Source organism: Hemitrygon akajei, chromosome 30 (genome assembly GCF_048418815.1).
Source record: "Hemitrygon akajei chromosome 30, sHemAka1.3, whole genome shotgun sequence".
NCBI lineage: Eukaryota > Metazoa > Chordata > Chondrichthyes > Myliobatiformes > Dasyatidae > Hemitrygon > Hemitrygon akajei.
Genome location: NC_133153.1, coordinates 38498219 through 38518881, shown reverse-complemented (window position 1 = coordinate 38518881; position 20663 = coordinate 38498219).

The following is a 20663-nucleotide window of genomic DNA, read 5'->3' as shown; positions in this document are numbered from 1 at the left end:
CCAGCGCAGTCTGCGTTGTCTTAAAAGCGTGAACATTGTGGGAAGTCCAGCGCGGGAGAAGACCTCAGTTTGGGACTTTGTCTCTCCAGGTGATGCCGAGGATGCGGCAAAGACTGTGCAGGTGAGTTTCCTCTCTTGCTTGGCCACTAAATGTATGTTCATGCTCTTTTGCTGCTGCAGCCCATCCACTTCAAGGCTCAACGTGTTGTGCATTCAGAGATGCTCTTCTGCACACCACTGTTGTAACACGTGGTTATTTCAGTTACTATTGCCTTCCTGTCAGGTTGACCCACTCTGGCCATTCTCTGATCTCTCTCATTAACACCCAGTTTTCACCCACAGACTGCTGATCACTGTTTCCAGCACCATCTTCTGTAAACTCGAGAGATTGTTGTGCATAAAAATATCTGAGGAGGTCAGCAGTTTCTGAGATACTCAAACCACCCCATCTGGCACCAACAAGTATTCCACAGTCAAAGTCACTTAGATCATATTTCATCCCCCATTCCGATGTTTGGTCTGAAGAACATCTGTATCTCTTGACCATGTCTACATGCTTTTATACATTGAGTTGCTGCCACGTGATTGGCTGATTAGATATTTGCATTAGCGAGCAGGAGTACAGGTGTACCTAATAGAGTTCCCACTGAGTGTAGGTGAGCAGCCAAAGAGGACATGGTGGGTGATAGAATTGGATAAAGGATGAGTCTATAATTCTATAAAGAGTATGGGATTGTGAATTGCCTAGCATGGCACCGATGGGCTGAATGGCCTCTTGCTTTGTTGTCATTAGTAAGTCACCTGATAGCTAAATGCTCACTGTCAATCAAATAGACCCTGTTTTCCCTATTTACAATATTTTGCTAATCATCACCTACCAAAATATTCCGATTAGTTGAAAAATAAACAGTACTGTAATGCATTTTCCTCCGACAGCGATCAGCTTTCATCTTGAGTTACTCCAGGACAATCCTGGGGGATCGGTGAACATAGCAGAGCAACAGCTCCTCCTCTAGATAAACAAACAGTTTTTAATCAGTTGCAATGTTTTACCTGTAAATAAATATCCGCTAATTAATACTCTGTGTGATTAAACTCTGAGAATTTTGCATTTGATGTCTGAACATGTTGCTTTCAAATGGGGCTGCATCATTATTTTCTCGTTATTCCCAGCAGTCACTTTGCATCCTTTGGTGAAATTAATCATTATTAGGCCCTGTTACTAAAACTGCCAATACATTAACTACATTTTGGCAGCACTACACTGAAATATTTGTTGCTGTGATCACCACAGAGACCCTTTGCGTAACCACTTGTTAACTCTTCGACTGCTGATTTTCTGGTCATCTGTACTGTTATCTGCAACAACAAATTAAACTGACATCAGTTCCTCCTGGCTGAATTTGAATCAGAACCAGGTTTATTTTCGCTGACACACGCTCAGTGGCCACTTCATCAGGTGCACCTGCTCGCTATGCAAACACCTAATCAGCCAATCACACGGCGTCCCGCTTGGTGGCGCAATAATATCAGCACCGGACTCTGGAGCGAAGGTTCCCGAGGTCGAATCCAAGTCAGGTTGATCGTCGAGCTAGCAACCTGGCCTCGTAAAAACAAGATGAGATTACTACGGAAACACCACCATGACGGTGCCCCGATAACTCCACTGCCAAGTTACAGGCTATTCTTCTTCTTCAATCACGTGGCAGCAACTCAATGCATAAAAGCACGCGGGCATGGTCAAGAGGTTCAGCTGTTGTTTGTAAAATTTATTGTATTGTGGCGGCAATACAATGCAAGACATAAAAATTACTCTGAGCTTCAATAAGAAATATAAATAGAAAGTAAATAAGTAGTGCAAAAAGAGAGCAAAAAGGGAGGCAGTGATCATGGATTCATTGACGGTTCAGGAATCTGATGATGCTGGGGGGAAGAAAGTGTTCTAAAATGCTGAGTGTTTGTCCTGTACCTCCTCCCTGATGGTTTGTGGTTGTCGTTATTGGCCTGAGTTCACACCCCCCGCCCACCATTTAATTAGAATCTGAATCAGGTTTATCATCACTGACATATACCATGAAATCTGTTTTCTGCGCATCAAATTTCACAAAATATATCAACGATAATAAAACTGTCTGATTTGATTCTGATTAAGAGTCTGGAGGAAAGATTGGAAGGTAGGGAATAGAGGGGTGACCTTATAGAGGTGTATAAAATCACGAGGGCCATAGGAAGGGTGAATGCACACTGTCTTTTTTTCTCAGGGAAAGAGGAAAGTACAATTTTAAGGTTGCAGGAGAAGATTTAAAAGGAACTTGATGAGCAAGTTTTACACATCTGTGGAATGAGGTATGAGAGAACGTGGTTGAGGCAGGACAGTAACATTTAAAAGACATTTGGGTAAGAACATGGATAGGAGGAGGTTACAGGGATATGAGAAAAAAACACGGAAAACATGAATGGTGGTGATGCTCAGTAAAGCTTCACACCATCTTAAAGGTTTCCTCCCCCAGATAGTTAATCTGGTCAACCATTCTAGTTAGTCCCACCCCACCCCCTCTAGCTATTACCCGGTCACTGCACTGTAAACACCTTAAAACACCTTTTATAATCATGTTCACATTTAATTGTCATGCAGCACGTGCACATAAATACAGCTAAACAAAAGTGTTCCTCCAGAACCGAGATGCAAATCGCAATACATACAGTCACATATAGCACACCATATACATAGCACACCACATATACAGTACCCTGTACATATATCACACCATACATACAGCACACCATACATATAGCACACTGCAAATGCAGCACACTACATATAGCACACCGTATATATAGCACACCATACATACAGTGCACCATACATAAAGCACACTGCACATATGGTTACAATAACTGTTTATATTACAAATACATGCCGGTATTTAATGTATTTATGCATATTTCATTTCATATTCATATTTTAATTTCTAACTTTAAAACAACAAATTTGACAACACTTTGTCAGTGATAATAAACCTGATTCTGATCCAACTGTTTAGCTGAAATCTCCCTAGAGACACCCATGCGGAATTGATGAATTTAGTGCCATCTCTTTCCTGAGGAATCTATCAGTATTTGCAAAAGGACTAAGGAGTCTGTTGGATTTCCCTTGGCAGTTTCAGTAATCACCGCTTTCAATGAATTCCTGAGTTGAGATCGATGTCCGTAGATATCCCAGAGAATGTGTCAGTGTTCGCAAGGAGGGGTTCAAAGCAGTCGGTACGATAACGTAGCATCTTCCGCAACTGTCTTACAGTGCCAGCTGGGATTCAATTCCCACCGGCGTCTGAGGAATTTGTACATTCTCCCCGTGACTGCGTGATTTCCTCCCGTATTCCAAAGACATATGGTTAGAGTTAGTGAAGGGGCAAGCTACGTTAGTGCTGGTAGTGTGGCGATGCTTGTGAACTGCACAGCTCAATTTGGCACAGATGACGTATTTCATTCTCCATTTTGATTTACAGTACATGTGACAAATAAAGCTAATTTTAAAATTATAATATCAGTTTAGGAAAAAATGTTAGTTTTTTTTAAGAAAACTTGTTAGTGTATCTGTATTAGAATGTTATCCTCAGGATCGTGCCAAAATTTACAGAGGATCCTGGAAATGTACCCCAATTTATGAGAGAACCCCTGGAGTATACCAATATGTATTGGAAGTCAGGGAGGGTGTCAGCGTCAGAGAGGAACTGAGGTCTGTTTCAGTATTTAGAGGAGATTCTAGCTGCGAGTTATATTTATGGGCAAACTCTGTGAGAGTGTCAGCATTTGCAGGAGATTGTGGAAGAATTGCATTATTTGCAGAGAATCCCAGTGGTGTGTCAATTTCAAAGGGCCGGGTGGAAAGTGTACACTGGGAATGTGTCAATATTTGCAGTTCCTGGGATTCCACTGAAACGGCATTCCGGATGTGTTAGTATTTATAGACAGTGCGGGGAATGCGATTTCTGAACAGCTGTGAGATATTTGACCAGATAATCTGTTCTTTTTTAAGACAACATCTTATGGGTCATAAATATAATGTAAACTCATATGGGTTATAGAGGAGTCATATTTATTCAGACTGTCTTAAGAAATGTTGGAAGTTCTGGGTGAAAACTGCTGGCAATGTCCTGTGTATGAGTTGGGAGGCTTGAAACTCCCAGGAAACAAGCACAGTTACACTCAGTGGCCACCTTATTATGCACTTCCTGTACCCGTGCCATGGAGTGGATGTTTCTGGCCTTCTACAGCTGTAGCCCATCCACTTCAAGGCCCAACGTGTTTTGCGTTCAGTGATACTCTTCTGCACACCACAGTTGTAACCTGTGGTCATCTGAGTTACTGTCATTTTCCTGCCAGTTTGAACCAGTCTGGCCATTCTCCTCTGACCTCTCTCGTTAACAAAGCATTTTCAGTCACAGAATTGCTGCTTACTGGATTTTTGGTTGGTTATTTGCACCGCTCTCTGTAAGCTCTAGAGGCTGTAATGCATGAAAATCCCAAGAGATCGGCAGTTTCTGAACAACAACTGAACCTCTTGATCATGTCAAGGGTGTACTGGGGGTAGACCACAAATGTTCTCACACATCCCAGTGCCAACGTAGCATGCCCACTGTGCTCAGTAGAAAAGCTTCTGGGTCTCCAGGCTGCAGCCACTGATGCAAACTGTTTGTCAAAGTTTCTTCTACTGTGAGGAGTTTACTCTTCTCTCTTTCCCACCTCTCCCTCCTCGACCTCAGCCAATGCCACCTAGACCATCGATGGGCAAACAACTCTTAAATTCTCCACAGAAGGAGGATCGGGCAAGTTGATGAGGTGCCATGCTATACTTGAAGGGAAGTCTTGTGCTTTTAAAATGGGTTACCAGTTCTAAAACAAACATCACTTAATTTTTGATGAAACCGAGGCATCCTGATCAATTGTCTCAGCCCAAAGTGTTGACAGGTTCTTGATTAGTCAGGCCACCAAAGGTTATGGGGAGAAGGCAGGAGAATGGGGTTGAGAGGGATGATGGCATGGTGGAGAAAACTTGAATGGGCTGAATCTGCTCCTATGTCTTACGGTCACACCCACTTCTCCTATGAGCTGGCGGATCCAGGTTTAGTTGCAGCATTTAGGAGAAGATTGGATGAGAGGGTTTTGGAAGGATGTGGTCTGGCTGCAGGTATTTGCTGCCTGGTAGAGTAGTGGCTAGCATAATGCTTCACAGCGCCAGTGACCGTGGTTCAATTCCCACCACTGTCCGTAAGGAGTTTGTACGTTCCCCCGATGACTGCGTCAGTTTCCTCTGGGTGCTCTGGTTTCCTCACACACTCCAAAGACGTCCAGGTTAGTAAGCCGTGGGCATGCTATATTGTCACCAGAAGCATGGAAACACTCACGGGCTGTGTTGGTTGTTGAAGCAAATTGCACTTTCCGCTCTTTTGATGTACAGTGCATTCATTCATTATGTGCTGTGTCATATGAATTGGGTGATCATGGTCTTTCGTGACCAACCATGATTGTTCTTGGCAAATTTTTCTACAGAAGTGGCTTGCCATTGTCTTCTGGGCAGTGACTTTACAACCCATTGTCAATACTCTTCAGAGATTGTCTGCCTGGTGTCAGTAGTTGCATAACCAGGACTTGTGATGTGCACCAGCTGCTCATACGACCATCCACCACCTGCTTCCATGGCTTCACATGACCCTGATCAGGGGTCTAAGGAGGTGCTACACCTTGCCCAAGGGTGACCTGCAGGCTAGTGGAGGGAAGGAGCACCTTACATCTCCACCCTTCCACCCAAGATGTATAGTACATGTAACAAATGAAGCTGATCATTAAAATCTTTTAAACTTGTGAGTTGCTCCCACATTTTGAACAGGTTGCAGAAGACTTTCATCTCTCTCTGCAGTGTGCAAGCCTTTGGAACCCTTCCCCAATGTGGAAGCCAGGTTTTTAAATGTTTCTATGGTAACGAGAATCTATGGGAGAAAGAGAAAGATCTTTGAAAGATGGGAATTGGATGGTTTAGTTTATAGTTGGATCTGCCATGATCATTTTGAATGACAGAACCGCCTCAAGGTTCTAATAACTTGTTCCTGCTCCTAATGTGTGTGCTTGTAAGGACCATGTGGTGAAATGGGGTATAAGAAACATCATGACTGAATAGGAAGGTGAAGAGATGCAGAGACCGGGTTGAGTTTAGCTGCCCAATAAGACTGCCGATGGAAAGATGCAGAAATTGATGAGTGTAGAAATCTCATAGAGTCATAGAAGACTTTATTGGCTTCCACAGAATGGAAGTTTACTTTTGATAAAATCATGTTAAATTCACATCCTTGTTTTCAGACATCTTCATTGCTTCCCCAGTACTCTCCATCTCAGTACTTCCGTCTGCTCTTAAAACTATCAGCTCTCTCTCATTCTGATGCCTTAACCAACTCTGATTTTGGTCACAGCTCTACGAGAGGACAAAGCTTTAGATGCCTCAGCATCCCTGACTCTTCCCAGCCTTTTCCGACCCTCCCCACTTCTCTCCTTTTGTTTAAGATGACCATTAAAGCCTACCTTGGTGGTCAACTCTACAGAGCAGAAACAGGCCTTTCAGCCCATCTAGTCCATGCCAACCTGATCTTCTGTCTCATCCCATCTACCTGCACCCAGCCAACATCCCTCCAAAACCATCTCATCCATGTACGTATTCAATCTTCTCCCAAATGCTACAATTGAACCCGCATCCACCACTTCCACTGGAGAAAGGGGTAGGACCATAAGATAGGAGTAGAATCAGGTCATTCGGTCCATCAACTCTGCTCCGCCATCCATCATGGCTGATTTATAAGACCATAAGACCATCAGATCTAGGAGCAGAATTAGGCCATTCAGCCCATCAAGTCTACTCCACCGTTCCATCGTGGCTGATTTATTATCCCTCTCAACCCTATTCTTCTGCCTTCTCCCCATAATCTTCGATGCCCGTACAAACCAAGAACCTGTCAACCTCCGCTTAAGAGACCATGAGTTGGGGAGGCTCACGAGAGAAGGTGGGAGTAAAGCAAAAGGAACCAAAACAATAGGGTGTCAGCAGAACTTTAGAACCTCACTAATGCACTTGCTTAAGGCTTAAGTGATAAGGAAGATGGAACAATCAGCAGAGCCAGGCAGGAATTGCATCGTGGGATTTTTACTAATAACGCTTAGTTTAAAATGCCTATTGAATGTTGCATGTAATGATGCATGCACGAACACAAGACCGACACTTTAGTTCACTGGGTTTGTTTGCTTTCCAAGATGCATACTTACATTACAATGGAATCTGTCATGATTATTAGTGGATTAGGAGCCAATTGAGCTCGCTGCCTAATAGTTGCTGAGAGCAGAATTCCCTACATAACTAACAACAAGGTTACACACACAAAATGCTGGAGGAATTCAGCAGGTCAGGCAGAGTCTATGGAAAAGAGTAAACAGTCGACGTTTCAGGCCGAGACCCTTCATCGGGACCAAGGAGGAAGGGGGAAGATGCCTGATTAAAAAGGTGGAGGGAGGGATGGAGGAAAACTGGAAGGTGATAGGTGAAGCCAGGTGGGTGAGAAAGGTAAGGGGTTGGAGAAGAAAGAAGCTGATATGAGAGGAGAGTGGACAATAGGAGAAAGGGAGGGAGGAGGAGAAGTAATAGGCATAGAACAAAAATAAAAGGTCAGAGTTTGGAACAGAGGAAGTGGGATTAAATGAGGTTAAATGCTTCAAAATGTCCACACGGTGAGAGGAATCATTCCCATCCCCACCTCAGCTTCACCAGCTGAATTTAAATCAGAAACCATGCATTAAAAAGGATGACTGCCAGTGTCTTCCAAAACAGTAGCGTAGTGGTTAATGGAAAACCTTTCAGTGCCAGCAAGCCAGGTTCAATTCCCGCCGCTGTCAGTAAGGAGTTTCTACATTTTCCCGGTGACCACAATGGTTCCCCCTAGATGCTCCTGTTTCCCCCTACATTCCAAAGACTTGTGGGTTAGGGTTAGCATGTCATGGGCATGCTGTGTGTGCTGACAGTTCAGGACAAACCTAAGGTAAAATAGCTGCAGACAAGCTAAGTCGGGGTTCCCAGCCTGGGGTCCATGGACTCCTCGGTTAATGGTCGGGGTCCATAACATAAAAAAAGTTGGCAACCCCTGTCCTAACTGTTCATTGGTGGAGCTGGGTTCCCATCAAAAAGTTGCACTGACGGTTAAGTTGATGGTTAACGTCTGCATCACAGATGAACCCCTCACTGAGATTAGATCCCATACGTTTTAGGAAAAACAAATACAGTGGATTCTGGTTAATTGGGACATGTCAGGACCAGTACATTTTGGCCCAAATAAGAGGTTGTCCCAATTAGCTGAAGTTTCACAGAAATAATTAAAAACATAAAAAAGACAAACTGAGTAACAAATTATGTATTTAAATAAAATACAAAACAAATTAGACCACCAGCACTACTACTACCATACAATAAAACTGTGTGTTAGTTCCTAACACTCATTGATAGAATTCATCTGCATTGTGTTCTTTCGACTGTAAATGAACAAAATTAGCACAGACACCTAATGCAGATAATAGACTCATTCATACAGTGTTGTTGACAATTGCATCCACCAAACCTTCATTTTCATTGTAACATTCAGATGATTGTCGATACTTTAATTCTTCGTAGTTCTTAACTTGTTGAAGTAGTGAAATCATTTCATTATCATTCCCAGCAGTTTCTGGCATCTCCATGCCTAAATGCTTGAATCCACAGTGAGTGGAACGGTTCTGAATTGTCTTACTGTTTATTACTCGCCAATTATCGGTGACAAAGATCAGTGTTTTTAGAACACAAACACATGCAACTGACACTATTTAAAAACTCTTTGCTCAAAGCACAGCGCAGTGTCTAATGGCCACACAAGGTGCGTGCGACCGACACTAGTTAGAAACGGTTCAAGTCAAGTCAAGTTTATTGTCATTTAATTATATACATGTATATAACGCATATAACCATATAATGTATGTAGAAATTAGATATTTCTTTGAATTAGAGAATAAAGCACAGTAGTACACCTGACACGTGATAACTTATGAAGGTAAGTGTGGTAACTTCTACTTTACAAAAAGACCACTCGACAACTCGATGGCCAAAAGAGCATCTTTATCTGGGACGGCAAATGATATTTACAATACAGAGGCTTCCAGGTACCTCATGCGGCATGGGTGGGGGAACTATATACAACGCACACTGGGAGTAAAAAGAGCGGAAGTGAAGACCCCACCAACTCTGGATCCTGCCTTTTGCTACCAACAGCTCCCCGATTAGTATTAACTTACTTTTAATAATACTCACATTACAACAGTGAGGACAAAATCTACAGAGAGTCAAACATAAATAACAAACTAAAGTATTATTATAATTAAGTATTGCAAGGTATGGAACAGATTATCCAGTGACAATTTGAATACGATGCAGCAGGGAGTTCAGAAGCCTGATGGTCTAGAGAAAGAAACTGTTTCTTATCGTGACCATTATTGTTTTTATACTTCATAGTCACCTACCTGATGGTAGAAAGTCAAACAGGATGCTGGATGGATGGGTGGGATCCTTAATAATACTAAGGACTCTGTGTTTGCAGCGCTCCTGATAGATGTCTCCAATGGATGGTAGGGAGACTCCAATGATCCTCTCCGCTGTTCTCCAAATCCTTTGTAGGGACTTTTGGTCCAATGCTCGACTGCTCCCATAACAGATGGAGATGCAGCTTGTCAGCATGCTCTCAATGGTGCTCCCGTAAAACACAGTTAAGATTGGGAGGGGAGGGGGGAGGCTTGCTTTCCTCAATCTTCTAAGGAAGTGGAGGCACTGCTCTGCCTTCTTGTTCAGGGAGGTAGCATTAAGGAACCAGTTGAGGTGACCTGTGATGTGAACTCCCAGGGACTTGCAACAGTCTCCCGTCCTGTTTAAGTGGAATAGTGTCCCAAATAATGAAGGGAATCCCAGCTATTTTGTCAATTAGTTTTTATTCTTTAAGAGGTGTCCCAAATAAGTGACTGTCCCAGTTAACTGGGATCCACTGCATGTGAAGTTTCTGAAATTTTGTGGGCTTCTTTGCCAGTTTAATTTCCTCACAACTTCCAAAGAACTGAAATTCTGGGGGGAAAAAAAGCTGGAATCTCTGAGTGAACTTGGATGGAAAGAGCCCAGCTACTTTTTATTACTAGCCCAGGACTGGGGAGGTGAGTAAAGTGGTTATGCACCTCCGAGACATGAACACTTTCTCTACCCCCTCCCACTGGGCAGATGGGAGAGATACAGCAGAGAAATAGATCCTTCAGTGCCCCGAATCCATTCTCAACATCAACCACCAGTAATAATCCATCATTTTATTCTGACATCTCCATATTTATTTTTGAGATTTCACACAGAACAGGCCCTTCTGGCCCTTTGAAGCATTAATTGGTAGGTCTTTGGACCGTGGGTGGAAACTTGAACACCCGGAGGAAACTCACAAGGTCACGGGGAGGATGTGCAACAGTGGGAATTGAACCCTGGTCACCTGCACTGTAAAGCATTGTGCTAACTGCTGTGCTACCCTGCCGCCCAAATGTAAATCGAGCGTTCGTAAACTAGGAAGGTTAGTAGACAGGAAATTCAACAACCACTCAATCCAAAAATGATCTTTTTTGCCAGGAATACGGATATTGAAGGACAGTTCCATGCAAATTCAATCTCATTCACAGTTCAAAGTAAACTTATTATCTAAGTACATTGACTGAATGTCACCCTGAGATACATTTTCTTGCGGGCATTCACAAGAAACTAAAGAAATACAGTAGAATTTATGATAGTCTATTCATATGCAGCACAGTAGCATAGTGGTTAGCGCAATGCTTTATAGTACAGGCAACCCGGGTTCAATTCCTGCCACTGCCTGTAAGGAGTTTGTACGTTCTCCCCGTAACCGCATGGGTTTCCTCCCACAGTCCAAAGATGTACCGGTTGATAGATCAATTGGTCATTGTAAATTGTCTTGTGACTAGACTATGGTTCAGTCGGGGGATTGGTGGGCAGTGCAGCTCAAAGGGCCAGACAGGCCTACTGCATACTGCATCTCAATAAATATCAAGCAACCAAGAAGAGCAATCATGCAAATAATAAAATGAAAATAAATAAATGCTACTAATTAACAGTAGCCAGTTAACCTACCAACCATTGAGATGTGGGAGGAAACCAGAGCACTTGGATGAAACACATGAGGTTACAGGGAGACGGTGAAAAGGCCGCACAGACAGCACCCAAAGTCAGGATTGAACTTGGGTCTCTGGTACTGAGGCAGCAGATCTACCCACTGCAGTAAGGTGTCACCCTTTTCCTAACTGCCGTTACTTGTCCATTTATAAATACTTATTAGAGAGCAATCAATTTACATACAACATCTCAAACAAGGGAAAATCTGCAGATCCTGGAAATCCGAGCAACACATAGGAAATGCTGGAGGAACTCAGCAGGCCAGGCAGCATCTAGGAAAAGAGTACAGTCAACGTTTCGGGCCGAGACCCTTCAGCAGGACACAAACATCTTACTGATCTCAATAAGACAATGGCAAATTAACCTGTTTATAGATATTAGCCCAGGGATAATGAATCAAGGATTTTTTCCTCTGGCGTGTAAGAGAATGAGGGGAGATTTGATTGAGTTATACAAAATTATGAGGGGTATAGATTGGGCAAATGCAAGCAGGGTGGGTGGGACTGGAACTAGAGGTCATAGGCTAAGAGTTGAAAGGGAACATGAAGGAAAATTCTGAGGGTGGTGGAAGTGTGGAACGAGCTGCCAGTGTAAGTAGTGCATGTGGGTTCGGTTCCAACAGTTAAGAAAAGTTTGAATGTGTATGCGTTTGGGACAAAGAAGTGGGCAGGAAAATTACTGCAGACACTATCTGCCCTTCAAAGTGCCTTTTCCAAAAGCACCCTTCTGGAAAGCGCGATAGAGCACTAAACAAAAACCTCATGCTATTTTAAATCTTTTAATCTGATCAACCATTCTAGGTTATGTGCACAACTTGTCTTCTTTTGCACATTGGTTGTTTGACATTCTCTGCTTGTAAATTTTTTTGTAAATTCTTTTGTATTTCATTATTTTTCTGTAAATGCTGTCAAGAAATTGAATCTCAATGTGGTGTAACATAGTTTATGGGTTGAGTGAACTTGGCCCTTTCTCCTTGGAACGACGGAGGATGAGAGGTGACCTGATAGAGATGTATAAAATGATGAGGCATTGATCGTGTGGAGAGCCAGCGGCTTTTTCCTAGGGCTGAAATGGCTAACACAAGAGGGCATAGTTTTAAGCTGCTTAAAGTACATAAGAACATAAGAGATAGGAGCAGGAGTAGGCCAATCGGCCCCTCAAGCCTGCTCCGCCATTCAACAAGATCATGGCTGATCCAATCTTAACTCTAGTTTTCACCGAATCCCACAAGGCAACAGTGCCAACCAACAGGGCACCATGCCACCCATTTTATTTTATTATTCATCCCGCCCAAACCCATGTGATCACCCGGGGAAAAAAAAACGAGTTGCCAATTGAGGAGAAAAAATCTGGAAAATTCCTCTCCGACCCATCCAGGCTATCGAAAACTGGTCCAGGAGATCACATGGCTGATCTAAACCTAGCCTCATGTCCACTTACCTGCTCGCTCACCATATCCCCAATGCCATTTTTATCCAGAAAAATGTCTATCTCCGTTTTGAATTTATTGAGTGTAGTAGCTTCCACAGCTCTCTGGGGCAGTAAATTCCACAGCCCCACTACCCTCTGAGTGAAGAAATTTCTCCGCATCTCAGTCCTGGAAGTAGGGGGGATGTCAGAGGTAAGTTTTTCACACAGAGAGTGGTGGGTTGTGGAATGCACTGCCAGTGATGGTGGTGGAGGTGGATACAATAGGGTCTTGTAAGACACTTTAGATAGGTACATAGAGCTTGGAAAAATAGAAGGCAATGTGGTAGGGAAATTCTTGGCAGTTTCTAGACTGGGTTACATGGTCAGCACAACATTGTGGGCCAAAAGGTTTGTAAAGTGCTGTAAATGTCTATGTTCTTTGACAATGACTTTACTTTGAATTTGAGCTTCTATCTCACTGTCTTGAAAAGACCTCTTGTATGGTAAAAATGGATTCTCAACTTTACAATCTACCTCATTATTATCATGCACTTTATTGTGTATCTTCACTGCACTGTGTATAAGATGGTAAGAGGCATAGATAAAGTGGACAGCTGGTGCCTTATCCCAAGGCAGAAATGGCAAATATGAGAGGGTATAAATTCAAAGTGATTGGAGCAAAGTAAAGGGCGGGGTAGGTTTTAAACGCAGGGAGCGGTGGGTGTGTGGAACGCGCTGCCAGGGGTGGTGCCAGAGGCAGGTACATTAGGGACATTTTAGAGACATGGATGAAAGAAACATGGAGGGCTATGTGGAATGGAAGCGTTTGACTGATCATGGAAAGGTTATAAGTTCGGAACATCATCGTGGGCTGAAGGTTCTCTACTGTGCTGTACTGTACTATATTATGAGATTTGGTGAGATTTGATAAGAGTGTACAAAATTATGAGGGCATACGTAGGTAAATACAAGCAGGTCTTTCCCACTGAGGTTGGGTGGGACTACAAGTAGAGGTTATGGGTTAAAGATTAAAGGTGAAATGTTGAAGAGGAGCTTGAGGGGGAAGTTTTACACTCAGAGGGTCATGAGAGTGTGGAACAAGCTGCCAGCGCAAGTGATGCATGTGAGCTTGGTTTCAACACTTAAGAGAAATTTGGATAGGTACATGGATGGGAGAGCTGTGGTCCCAGTGCAGGCCAATGGGAGTGGGCAATTTAAATGGTTTAGCATGGACTATGTGGGCTGAAGGGCCTGTTTCTGTGCTGTACCTTCCTATGACTCTATATACATTTTTTTCAGAAGCTTTTACATTTTATTCTGCATTGTTATTGCTTTACCTTAATCTAGCTCAATGCACTGTGTAATGATTTGATCTGTATGCAACACAAGCATTATATACTGTTGGTATACAGCATGTGACAATAATAAACTAATGCCAATTCCAATCATTCCTTAGTCACTAAAGTCTCTGAGGTTTCCAAAATATTACCAGACAAATGCCGAGATTTTCCAGATACACATATAAACCATTCCCATGCCAATTAGTATGGAGGCATCTATATAACACTGGCCTCTGACCTCTGCAGATTGGAGGCACTTTGTCCAGCTTCAGGCGTTTTGCACTATCCAAGAAAGGCTTCATATCAACTTTTCAGAATCAAATCTTTTCCCTCAAACTGCTGCCCTACCCTAGCAAACATTGAACAATTGACTTTCGGCTTCCATCCACAGCACTGAAAATGTGATCCCTCACAACTCTTTTGGAAAAGCTCAACAAACTACTCACACAGAAAGTGAGTTGAACAATGCAATAGACATCATCTCCCCACCATCAACATCATCTACAGGAGGCACTGATCAAGGAAGGAGGTGGTATCTACATATTATCAGGGATCCCACCCATCCATCCAACATCCTCTTTGACTTTCTACCATCAGGCAGGAGACTCCGATGCATAAAAACAAGAACGGTCAGGATGGGAAACAGTTCCTTCCGTCAGGACATTAGGCTTGTGAACTCCCTGCGGCTTCACATTCGAAGTGTCACCAGTTAATCTGTTCTGTACCTGACAATATTTAATTTACGTGTTTTACTTTGTAAGCCATCTGAAGATTTTATACTTTCTTTCATACGTTATTGTGTGTCATGTGTACTACTTGTTTTGCACCCTGATGCAGAGAAACGTCTCATTTGACGGTATATGTGTATATAGTTAGACGATTAACTTGACTTGACTTCATCTATCATCAAGGATTACCACCATCCAGATCATGCCCTCTTCTTGCAGTAAGCAGGAGGTACGGAAGCCTGATGTCCCACACCACCAGGTTCAGGAACAGCTATTTTCCTACAACCCTCACAACTCTAACCCTACCACAACAGTGGAACACTACAGACCACCTCTTGCACTACCATGAACATGTCTCTGACTGTGCTTTTTCTTTAGTACTGAAGTCTTGTTTTTGCACAGTTCTTTTTTCTCTGCACTGTTGTGTATAATCTACACAGTGTCCATTTTGTTTGCTTCATCTGTATACCTGTATACCTGCTCGTTTATACAAATATCTGATCAGCCAATCAAGTGGCAGCAACTCAATGCATAAAAGCATGTGGACATGGTCCTGAGGCTCAGTTGTTGTTCAGACCCAACATCAGAATCAATCAGGTCTAACCGTGGAAAGGTTTTTGGTGCCGGACGGGGTGGTTTGAGTATCTCAGAGAGTGTTGATCTCCTGGGATTTTCACACACAGCAGTCTTTAGAGCAGGGGTTCCCAACCTGGGATTCCAGAGGGCTCTTGCTTAATGGTGTTGGTCCATGCATAAAGAATGTTGGGAACCCCTGCGTTAGAGCTTACAAAGAATGGTGTGATAAACAAACAACATCCAGTGAGTGGCAGTTCTGTAGGTGAAAATGCCTTGTTAATGAGCGAGGTCGGAGGAGAATGGCCAGACTAATTCAGGCTGACAGGAAGGTGACAGTAACTCAAATAACCTCACATTACAACAGTGGCATGCAGAAGAGCATCTCTGAATACACAACACGCTGAACCTTAAGGTGGATGGGCCACAACAGCAGAGTACCAGGAACATACACTCAGTGGCCACTTTATTAGGTACAGGAGGTATCTAATATAGTGTCCGCTGAGTGTTTATTCCGTCTGTGATGCTGCTGTAAGCCAGTTTTACTTTGTACTTCTGCCTCACTGAACCTGTCCACATGAGAATAAACCCTTCTTCATCCCTTGGACATTTCACAGTCTCCTCGCCACCCAATAGCTGTTGTTCGACTGTCAAATTCCTCACTCGCTCCCCCATCCAATCACCAATGTTTTATTTCTCCCGATCTACAGCAGGAGTATCTTCCTCCAGACTTCATGAGCAATTCCCGATAGCTGAGGCCGTTCCCCCCCCCCTTCCACCACTGCCATTTTATTAAACGTTGGGGGCAATTGCCTTGACAATCTGAAAGGATTTTGTTTTGTTGCCGTCGAGTTAGCATCTTTGCTGAAAGACTCACAGCAGCACTTCCAGTCTGCGAGAACAGTTCTGGGGTTAATTATTCCCTGCGAAAGGTTAAAGAGTTGCCCCTCACCCATCTTTCTGCCCTCCCTAAATTATTCAAATATAGTCATCACAGCGACCTAACTGTTTATGCAGGTAATGAGCATATGCAGTCTATTTATGCTAGATTATCCTTTTATCACATTTCAAACCTCATTTCAGCTCTCATCTCCCATCCCTCAGGGCATCATCAAGCAACTTAAGTTGTGCTATTTCCCTCCTGTGGTGAGATAGCAGGAGCTTCCAAGAGTGAGTGATGAGGACCACTGGCTTCATCAAATACGGTTTGCTTTAATAGATATTTTCCTTGTGATTATCATAGCTAAAAATTATCATGATTATTGAGGCACAATGATCTTTCGATAAATGTGTTCCTTTACATGTCACTACCCACAGCACTGTGTCGCCGTGCTAATAGTCAACAGCTAAAACAACAATGGGGAGATGGGGAGTGGGTGTGGGAGAGAGTGAGAGAGAGAGAGGCAGAAAGACAGTGATAGAGACAGACAGAGAGAGAGGGAGAGAGAGACACACACACAGAGTCAGACAGACAAACAGATGGGGGCAGAGAGAAAAAGAGAGTGAAAAATAGAAACAGAGTGAGGGAGAGGAAAGAGAGAGAAAGAAACAGAGTGGAAGAGAGAATGAGGGAGAGAGAAAGAGAGAGAGAGAGAAAGAGTGAATGTGTGTGTGTATGTGTGAGAAGAGAGAGAGAGAGAAAGGGAGAAAGAGATCTTATATAAACCTATTAATGAACCACTTGTTCCCCTCAAATGATTACAAGGCAGAGCAAACTGTATTAGTTACAGAGATAACTGGTGGCAAGGTGATGAGCAAATACAATTTCTTTGAAGCAATGGGATCTTTTTCACAATACAGTTGAAGTGCAACTGCTCTGCAGTAGCCTATGTGGTGTTAATACCATTTGCCCCTGGTGAGGTCAACCTTCCAGTCTTTAGTGAATAGGAAGCCTCCCCTGCTTTCTTCTCATTCCTTCTCAGTTCCTCACAATGTTAGATTCCGATTCATATATTTATTATATGTACATACAGTGAAATGTGTTGTTTGCATTAGGGTGGCTCTCCTCATTTCTCTCTCAAGATCACTGTGTCTTTAAGCCAGAGTTAGGACTTTAGTCCATTGGCCAGGACCTGCTCTCTTACTCCTCCTTGTATTGATATGTAATGCAGCTCAGGTCATTCATTCTCTCCAATGTACACACTGTGGCCATTTTATCAGGTACAGCAGTTACATAATAAAGTGGCCATTGTGTGTATGTTTGTGGTCTTCTGCTGCTACAGCCCATCTTCTTCAAGGTTTGATATGTTGTGCAGTCGGAGATATCTTCTGCACACCACTGTTGTAACGTGTGGTTATTTGACTTCCTGTCGCCTTCCTGTCAACTTGAACCAGTCTGGCCATTTTCCTCTGACCTCTCTCCTTAACAAGGCACTTTCGCCCACGGAACAGCCACTCACTGGGTGTTTTTTGTTTCTCGCACCATTCTCGGTAAGCTCTAGAGCATGCTGTGTGTGAAAATTCCAGGAGATCAGCAGTTTCTGAGGTAATCCTGTCTAGCACCAACAATCATTCCATGGTCAAAGTCACTTAGATCACATTTCTTCCTCGGTCTGATGTTTCGTCTGAACAACAACTGAACCTCTTGACCATGTCTGCATACTTTCATGCACTGAGTTGCTGCCACGTGATTGGCTGATGAGATATTTGCGTTAACGAGCAGCGGTGCAGGTGTTCTGAGTGTATCCTTCCCTTTGTAACATTTAGTCAAAGTCAAAGTAAACTTATTATCAAAGGACATACAGTCCATCATATACCTCACTGACATTCATTTTCTTGCAGGCATTCACAGCAGAATGAAGAAATAGAATAGAACCAATGAAAAACCACACACATAGACAAAACTATAATGTGCAAAAGAAGACAAATTTGAAAATACAAATAAATATATATACATACATACATAGTACTGAGGACATTAGTTGTAAAGTCTTTGCCTTCTCCTGTCTTCTCCTTGTAACCTGTGACACCCTGACTAATTCAGAGCCTATCAACCTTTACTTTAAATATACTCAATGATTTGGCCTCCACAGCTGTTGGTGGCAATGAATTCCACAGATTCACCACTCTTGGCTAAAGAACTTTCTCTGGTTCTAGACTCATCCATATCAACTTGATCTAGGCCTTTTGTTGTGTATCTTGTAGGGTAATAACTGCTCCTGAACATGGAGGTGTGGGACCTAAGGCTCCTGTACCTCCTGCAACTAGAAGAGAGCATGGCCTGGATGATGGGGGAATGTCACATCCATTTCCACTTATTCCCTCGTTATGCTTCTCAAATTTTGTGGGCTTCTTTGACAGTTTAATTTCCTCAGTTTTTTGCAGCTCAGTTTTTTTGTATTTTCTCTCCATTTCGAAAACAGCCCTTTCATTTCTTTTACCAAAATCCATGACCATACAATTCCCGAAATCTGCCATTTCTTTGCCCATTCTCCTATTCTGTCTAAGTCCTTCTGTAGCATCTCTACTTCCTCAAAACTACCTGCCCCTCCACCTAGCTTCATATTGTCTGAAAACATTGCAACATTACCATCAATTCCATCATTCGAATCATTGACATATAACTTAAAAAGAATTGATCCCAACTCAGATACCTATGGAACACTACTAGTCACTGACAGTCAGCCAGAAAGGGCTCCCTTTATTCCCACTCTTTGCTTCCTGCCAATCAGCCACTGATTTATCCATGCTAGAATCTTTTCTGTAATACCATGGGTTTGTAGCTTGCTAAGCAGCCTCATGTGTGGCACCTTGTCAAAGGCCTTCTGAAAATCCAAGTACACAATGTCAACCGATTCTCCTTTGTCTATTGTGCTTGTTAATTCTTCAAAGAATTCCAAAAGATTTGTCAGCCAATATTTTCCCTAGAGGAAGCCATGCTGACTACTGACTATTTTATCTAGGTACCCTGAGACCTCATCCTTAATAATCGACCTCAACATCTTTCCACCACTGATGTCAGACTAACTGGTCTATAGTTTCCTTTCTTCTGCCTTTCCCTTCTTGAAGGGTGGAGTGACATTTACAATTCTCCAGTCTTCTGGAACTATACCAGAATCTAGAGATCTTCGAAGATCATTATTATTGCCTCCACGATCTCTTCAGCCCCTCTTTTAGAACGCTGGGGTGTACACCATTGGGTCCAGGTGACTTATCTACCTTAAGACGTTTTAGTTTCCCAAGAACCTTCTCTCTAGTTATGGTAACTTCAAACACTTCATAATCTCTGACACCTGGAATTTCCACCACTCTGCTAGTGACTTCCATCGTGATAACTGATGAAAAATACTTATTCAGTTCATCTGCCATTTCATTGTCGCCCATTACTTACTCTCCAGCATTGTTTTCCAGCAGTCCGATTTCCAATCTTGCCTCTCTTTTACACTTTATGTATCTGAAGAAACTTTTGGCATCCTTCTTAATATTATTGGCCAGCTTACTTTTGTATTCCACCTTTACCTTCTTTTTTGGCTTTTTTAGTTGCTTTCTGTTGGTTTTTAAAAGCTTCCCAATCCTCTAACTTCCCACTAATCTTTGTTCTATTACATGTCCTCTCTTTGGCAGGGTTCAGAGGAGGTGCATGAGAATGTTTCCAGGTTTGACAGGATTATCATATGAGGAGCAGTTGATGGCTCTGGGCCTTTATTTGCTGGAATTTAGAAGAACGAAGGGGATTGCATTGAAACCTATTGAATGTTGAAAGGCCTCGACAGAATGGATGTAGAGAGGGTGTTTCCTGTGTTGATGGAGTCTAGGACCAGAGGGTGCAGCCTCAGAATAGAGGCACATCCATTTTGAGTGGAGGTGAGGAGGAATTCCTTTAGCCAGACGTGGTGAAACTGTGGAATTCATTGCCACCAGCAGTTGTGGAGGCTAAGTCTTTGGGTATATTTAAGGTGATGGTTGATAGGTTCTTGATTTGTCAGGGCATGAAGGAATATGGGGAGAAGGCAGGAGAATAGGATTGAAAGGGAAATGGTTCAACCATGATGAAGTGGTAGAACAGACTCGATGGGCTGAATGGCGCAATTCTTCTCTTTTGTCTTATGATCTTATGGTCTTATGATCTCTTCCAAATAGCAGAAAATACAAACGCACCCAGACCATCGGGTTCAAAAACTGCTTCTACCCTGTTGTTATGTGACTAGTTAATGATTCCCTGGTACAATAGATGGACTCTTGACCGCCCTGTCTACCTCATTATGATATTGTCCCTCATTGTCTTCCTGCACTGCACTTCCTCTAGAGCTGCTGCACCTTATTCTGCATTCTAACATAAAATCAGCTTTAGTTGTATTTGTCACAGCGAAACATACAACGAAATACGTCACTTGCATCAAC